This window comes from Apium graveolens, chromosome 8 (assembly GCF_009905375.1).
Source record: "Apium graveolens cultivar Ventura chromosome 8, ASM990537v1, whole genome shotgun sequence".
Taxonomy (NCBI): Eukaryota; Viridiplantae; Streptophyta; class Magnoliopsida; order Apiales; family Apiaceae; genus Apium; species Apium graveolens.
The window spans coordinates 245,384,460-245,391,355 of record NC_133654.1 but is presented as its reverse complement, the minus strand read 5'-3'; positions in this window follow the sequence as shown (position 1 = coordinate 245,391,355).

Genomic DNA, 6,896 nt, shown 5'->3' with positions numbered 1-6,896 from the left:
ACAGTAGATGGTTGAGCTGCAGTTCGAGCTTCCAGATAGAGAACAGTTGGAATGTTCAGCCTGTGGATGTCAATTTAAGGACTTAATCCTGAATCTTTAACTGTTGTTTCTTTAATATGAGAGACAGGAGGTGTGATCACTGTGTCTGTAACAGTGTCTTTAGCTTGAGGAAGGGCTTCAATGACAATTGGTTCAGATGAGATCAGAGATTCCTAATCCCCTTCCTCAGCTTCTTGAGTATCCTCAGAGTGAGGTTGTGCCAAATGCCTTCTTACTCTCTGTTTCTTTGATCTCCTGGATGGTGGAGAAACATGATCTGCATCAGAGTTTGCAGATCTTTTCCTTTTCTGAATTTCAGACCCTTTAGCTTCTACCCCTACAAGGTTTGATGTGGGAACCTGTACATATTCATCTTCATCAGATTCATCCCTTAGAATGATCCTCCTCCTTCTCCTTGGTGGAGATTTAGGCATAAAAATAGTCCTTTTAGGCCTAAAAGATGAGGTTCTGATTGTAGGTGTTGATGGTTGTGGTTGTGAGGATTGTGCTGGTTGGAAATATGTTCTGATGGTAGGCTGTGGTTGAGGTTGAGAAGTGGTAGGTTGTGTAGGTGCTGATGGAGGTTGGGATGGTTGGGTCAAAGCATACCCAATCTCACTTCAAGATAGAAAGTCTTGTATGAAGTAAAGATCTGATGGAGCTTCGTCCCTGCTAAGTATGGCCAGATAGTTGTTGGGGACGAACTTGGCTCCATTAAAATGATGTCCTTTGGTGCCCATCTGTGAAAAATCAAGTGAGAAAATGTGTGTATAGAAGGTGTTTGATAAAATGCCTGTTAGATAGTAGCTTCAGAGAATATTAGAAAGAGAGAAAATAAGAGAGATTAGAGAATTAGAAAAGTAGGTAAAAGATTGTAAAATCTTTTAACTCCCATATATGTACTCTCTATTTGACAACGGTTATAATTGAACCAGAACCGACATTAGACACCTGTCACGCAGTAAATAGTCAAAACAATAGTTAGTGGGCACGAGAAATAAGCAGTAATAGTTGTGCACATGCAGTTGTCAAGGCAAACACGTTTCCCACTAACCAAATGATTATCACTGTTTTATCTCACCTAATTACTTTCTGATAAATATGACCGTTACAGTAAATACCACAAATAAGTCAAGTAAATAAATAATACCACATAAGCATTAGAGTTTCCATCAGGATTTGCATCAGAACTTGACTATTATCAGAATTTAACGGTCATCAGAACATGGCTTCTGTACTCAAAAAGTGAATGTCTGTATCTGTGATTCTTCAAAAAAATACTGACTGGTTTCTTCAGAGTTTAATCATCAGAACTTGTCCTCGGAATTTATGCAAATAACACTTAACTGTTTGTCAAAAACAACTTAATTACCACAGTAATTTTCATCATTCATATGGAGTGAGAGTGTATGCATTTGCAAATGATCAGATAAAGATTAAAGTCTGATAAACTTCAGTATATCTTAGAAATAAGGCATAACTAAGAAAAGTGCTTAAAATCTGTCTTCAATTTTGAAGTCTACTATAGAATAAATTTATGCAAGAGTCCACCTCAACTGTTTGTGCTCATTTTATGCATCTTTTTACATTCTTTTTATAGTGGATTCTCAGTGTAAGTGAGTCACAACTGCTATCAAAATTTATGTTATTATCAGAGTATTTCTCCAGTAATCATAGAATGTGAAAAGTCACCAAGAAAAATTTATTTGCTTTTCTAATGCATATAACTTAATACTAGCAAAGCACTTGGGTCTTCCCTTTCACATATATTACTCTAGATCTCAAAGGAGTACCTAACTTCAATTTTATTTTCTTTTATTTTCTTCAGATAAGTGAGGCTTATCCAGAATGTAATTCATCCTTAAGATTTACTGATATCAGAATTTGACAGATAAGAAGCAAGAATCTAGTTTGTGACTTAGTAATAAGATACACAAAGTAAATTTGACTAAGCTCAAAATCAGAATTTGCTCGTGTTAATGAATTTCCACATAAACAACTAATTCAAACATGGGATAACAGTTTGTTAAAGACTACTAAATCAGCATCTAACAATTAATCCTCATTAGAGTGAATAGTCACAGAACATTCAAAACACTATCAGAGTATATAGAATCATATCAGATAATAATCAGTATTTAATATATTACAGTTTAAGCACATATCACATGGAGATAAGACAATCTGTAAACACTGATCATAAAGTCTGATGCATGAGAGCAAAAACTAAGCAGATTTTGAGAAAGAACCTGAAACCATTCCAAGTTCATGTACTAGTCTTGTAAAAATAGATTCACATAGTGGTTTTGTGAAGATATCTGCTAGTTGTTGATTTGTTGGAACAAAATGCAATTCCACTGTACCTTCCATCACATGTTCCCTTATGAAATGTTACCTAATGTTGATGTGCTTTTCCATTGAGTGTTGAACTGGATTACCTGTTATAACAATAGCACTTTGATTATCACAGTAAATGGGTATTTTTGAAAATTCTAACCCATAGTCCAGTAGCTGATTCTTCATCCAAAGAATCTGTGCACAACAGCTTCCTGCAACAATATATTCTGCTTTTGCAGTTGATGTGGAAATTAATTTATGTTTCTTGCTAAACCAAGAAACCAATCTGCCTCCAAGAAATTGGCAGCTTCCACTAGTGCTTTTCCTGTCTATTTTGCATCCTGCAAAATCTGCATATGAGTAACCAATTAGCTTAAAATCTGATTCTCTAGGATACCACAATCCTAGATCAGATGTACCCTTGAGGTACTTGAAAATTCTTTTCACAACAATTAGATGAATTTCTCTTGGATCAGCCTGAAATCTTGCACAAAGACATGTAGCATACATGCTATAAGGTCTACTTGTAGTTAAATAGAGTAAAGAGCCAATCATACCTCTGTAGTTAGTAATATCTACTGATGCTCCAGTATCTTTATCTAACTTGGTTGTAGTGGCCATGGGAATGGATGCAGTTGAACAGTCTTGCATTTCAAATTTCTTCAGTAAATTTCTTGTGTACTTGGATTGATTTATGAAAGTACCTTCTTCATTTTGCTTGACTTGAAGTCCCAGAAAATAGCTAAGTTCTCCCATCATACTCATTTGATATCTTGACTACATTAGCTTTGCAAACCTTTCACAGAGTTTGGCATTTGTAGAACCAAAGATGATATCATCAACATATATTTGTACCAAAAGTAAGTCCTTTGCATTGTTGAGGTAGAACAATGTTTTATCAATTGTGCCTCTAGTAAATCCACTTTCCACAAGGAATTGAGATAAAGTCTCATACCATACTCTTGGAGCTTGCTTAAGGCCATAAAGTGCTTTGTCAAGTCTATAGACATAATTAGGAAATTTTGGATCTACAAATCCTGGATGTTGTTCAACATATACATCTTCTTCCAATTCTCCATTGAGAAAAGCACTTTTCACATCCATTTGAAAGACTTTAAACTTCTTATGAGCAGCATAAGCCTAAAAGATTCTTATGGCTTCCAATCTAGCAACTGGATCAAATGTTTCATCATAGTCAATACCCTCCTGTTGAGAGTAACCTTTAGCAACCAGCCTTGCTTTGTTTCTTGTAATTATGCTATCACTGTCAGTTTTGTTTCTGAACACCCATTTTGTGCCAACAATGGATCTGTTCTTTGGTCTTGGCACTAGGGTCCATACTTTATTCCTTTCAAATTCATTTAACTCTTCCTGCATTGCTTGCACCCAATCAGCATCTTGAAGAGCTTCTTCCACTTTTTTTGGTTCAGCCTGAGATAGAAAGGAATGATAGAGACATTCATTTGATGTTGTTGTTCTAGTTCTGACACCTGCTTCAGGATCTCCAATTATTAAGTCAGGTGTATGTGATTTAGTCCACTTCCTTGCAGATGGAAGTTGATCTCTATAACTGGATCCTCTCCCATGATCCATGCTGTCTGCATCAGCATTTTCTGATGCTCCCCCTGAAGTTATGCTCTCTGAAATTTCAGAATTTGAGTTGGATCCTTCAGGAATTGAAGAATCAGAGTTTCCAGAATTATCAGAATTTGGCTCATCAGAACTTGATGAATCAGAACTTGAAGAGCCAGTGACAGGTTCTAATGCTTCTTGAGAGTCTTGAGATGTGGTAGGATCATTAACTTGCTCCCCCTGAACAGGTGCATTTTCCTTTGGAGTAATTACCACAGTTTCAATGACATCAGAATTTAACCTGTCAGAACTTACAGGATCAGGATTTAGGTCATCAGAATTTATAAAATCGGAATTTAAATCTTCATTTTCAAATCTCAGCTGATCATGATCATTGAAATCTTCAAGTCCAGTAATCTTTTTATCATCAAAAGATACATTGATAGATTCCATGACAACCCTTGTTCTTAAATCGTAGACTCTAAAGGCCTTTGTGGAAAGTGGATATCCAACAAAAATTCCTTCATCAGCTTTTAAATCAAATTTTGACAGTTGTTCAGGATGAGTTTTAAGAACAAAACACTTACATCCAAATACATGAAAGTATTTCAGATTTGGCTTCTTTTTCTTCACCATCTCATATGGTGTTTTTTCATGCTTGTTTATGAGTGTAGCATTCTGTGAGAACAAGCAGTCTGCACAGCTTCAACCCAAAAGTAGGTTGGTAGCTTTGCTTTATCAAGCATAGTTCGTGCAGCTTCAATGAGAGTCCTGTTCTTTCTTTCTACAACTCTATTTTGCTGTGGAGTTCCAGGTACAGAAAATTCCTGCTTTATTCCATACTCTTTGCAGAACTCTTCCATGATTGAATTTTTGAACTCAGTGCCATTATCACTTCTTATTATTTTAACAGAATCTTTGACTAATTTATCCAGCTGTCTGACATGATCAGTTAGAGTAGATGCCGTTTCATTCTTCTTGTGCAAGAAATACACCCAAGTGTATCTTGTGAACTCATCCACTATAACCATAGCATATTTCTTCTTTGCAATAGACATGACATTGACCGGACCAAATAGATCAACATGTAGTAAGTGATAAGGCTCAAGAATTGAGGATTTAGTTTTGCTCTTGAATAAAGATTTTCTTTATTTTGCCTTTTGACATGAATCACAAAGGCCATCAGGAGCAAATACTGATTTTGACGGTCCTCTCAAAAGATCTTTCTTTACTAGCTCATTTATGTTGTTGAAATTTAAATGAGAGAGTCTCTGGTGCCAATTCCATCTTCCTTCAATTGATGCTCTACTTAACAGACAGATTGCAGAACCATTAGAGTTTGTTGAAAGTCTGGCTTCATATATGTTACCATGTCTGTAACCTTTCAGAACCACTTTGCCTGTAGAATTACTTACAACTTCACAGTGTTCTTCAAAAAAATCCACATGATAACCTCTGTCACAGATTTGACTCACACTTAGCAGATTGTGTTTAAGTCCTGAGACAAGAGCTACTGTTTCAATGATGACATTCCCAAGATTGATATTTCCATATCCCAGAGTCTTTCCTATGTTGCCATCTCCATAAGAAACTCCTGGGCCAGCTTTCTCCACAAAGTCTGATAGCAGGGCCTTATTTCTAGTCATATGTCCTGAACATCCACTGTCCAGAACTAAGATGTTTTTACTGTTGCCCTGCAATCACAAAGACCACTATTGGTTACTTTTAAGGACCCAGACTTGCTTGGATCCTTTGGCCTTTTTAAGTTTGTTAGCATTTGCAGCGGATTTAGTTTCAGAGTTTATGCTAACATGTTATTTAGACTTTATATCAGACTTTGCATCAGACTTTATACTAGAAGGAATTACACTAACTTTCTTTAAAGAAGGTTTTATTTGATAATAATCATAGTACAAATTAACTTTCCTTACAAGTATAAATGGAATGCCATAAACTACCATAATGAAAATATGGATTTGTGGTTTAAACCTAACAGACTGACTCTTAACTCCTGATCTAGGAGGCAAAGAGTTTATATCTTTATTTTTCCTGCAAAAAGAAGCAAGATGGTTAGAGTTTCCACAGTTATAGTATTTCTTTCTAGGAGCATTAGGAACAGACATATAATTATTGCTTTTATTCACACCTTCCTTTCCATTCCTATTTTTCCTAGCTTCCTTTACCTTGTTCACATTTCTAATCTCTTTCAGCTTATGCTTAAGCTGCTTCTTAGTTATTAAACCTATGTTTACTGAAGCTGGTTTATCCTCTTTTAATTTATCAGAAGTTAAATTTTCTTTGACTTCTGTTCTAGAATCTTTCATCTTTTCAGAATCAGACATTACAGTTTTTGCTACGAACTTAACAGGATTAACTTTAGGCTTTTCAGCTTTCTTGGTAAAGTTTGGTTTAGATGACACATTTTCCTTTTTTACTTTATCATCTTCATAACCTAAGCCCTCTTTCCAGTTTCCACTACTTAGTATATTCTAAGTTGTTCTGCCAGAGTTAGTCCAAGTTTTGATGATTTCTCTATCCTTTTCTAATTCAGATTTAAGAGATTTATTCAGTTTTAGCACTTCACCTCTAACATACAAAGCACCATCTCTTTCTTTCTGAGTTTGATGGAACATAACTAACTCTTTTTCTAAATAGTCATTTTTGTTTCTAAGAGCAAGACTTTCATATGTTAATCTTTCATTTGTTATATAATCTCAACTCAGTAATATCATCAGTATGAAAAGCAAAAGTTGTTTGAGGTACCTTCAATTCAGCAGTTTCAGGACTACTATCAGCATTTGCCATCAAGGCATAGTTCACCTCATCTTCAGAATCTGAAGTGTCTGTCCAGCTTTTCTTCTTTGTGATAAGTGCCTTGCCTTTATTACTTTTTCCTTTCTTGCAGTCAGGAGATATGTGGCCTCTTTCACCATAATTGTAGCATTTGA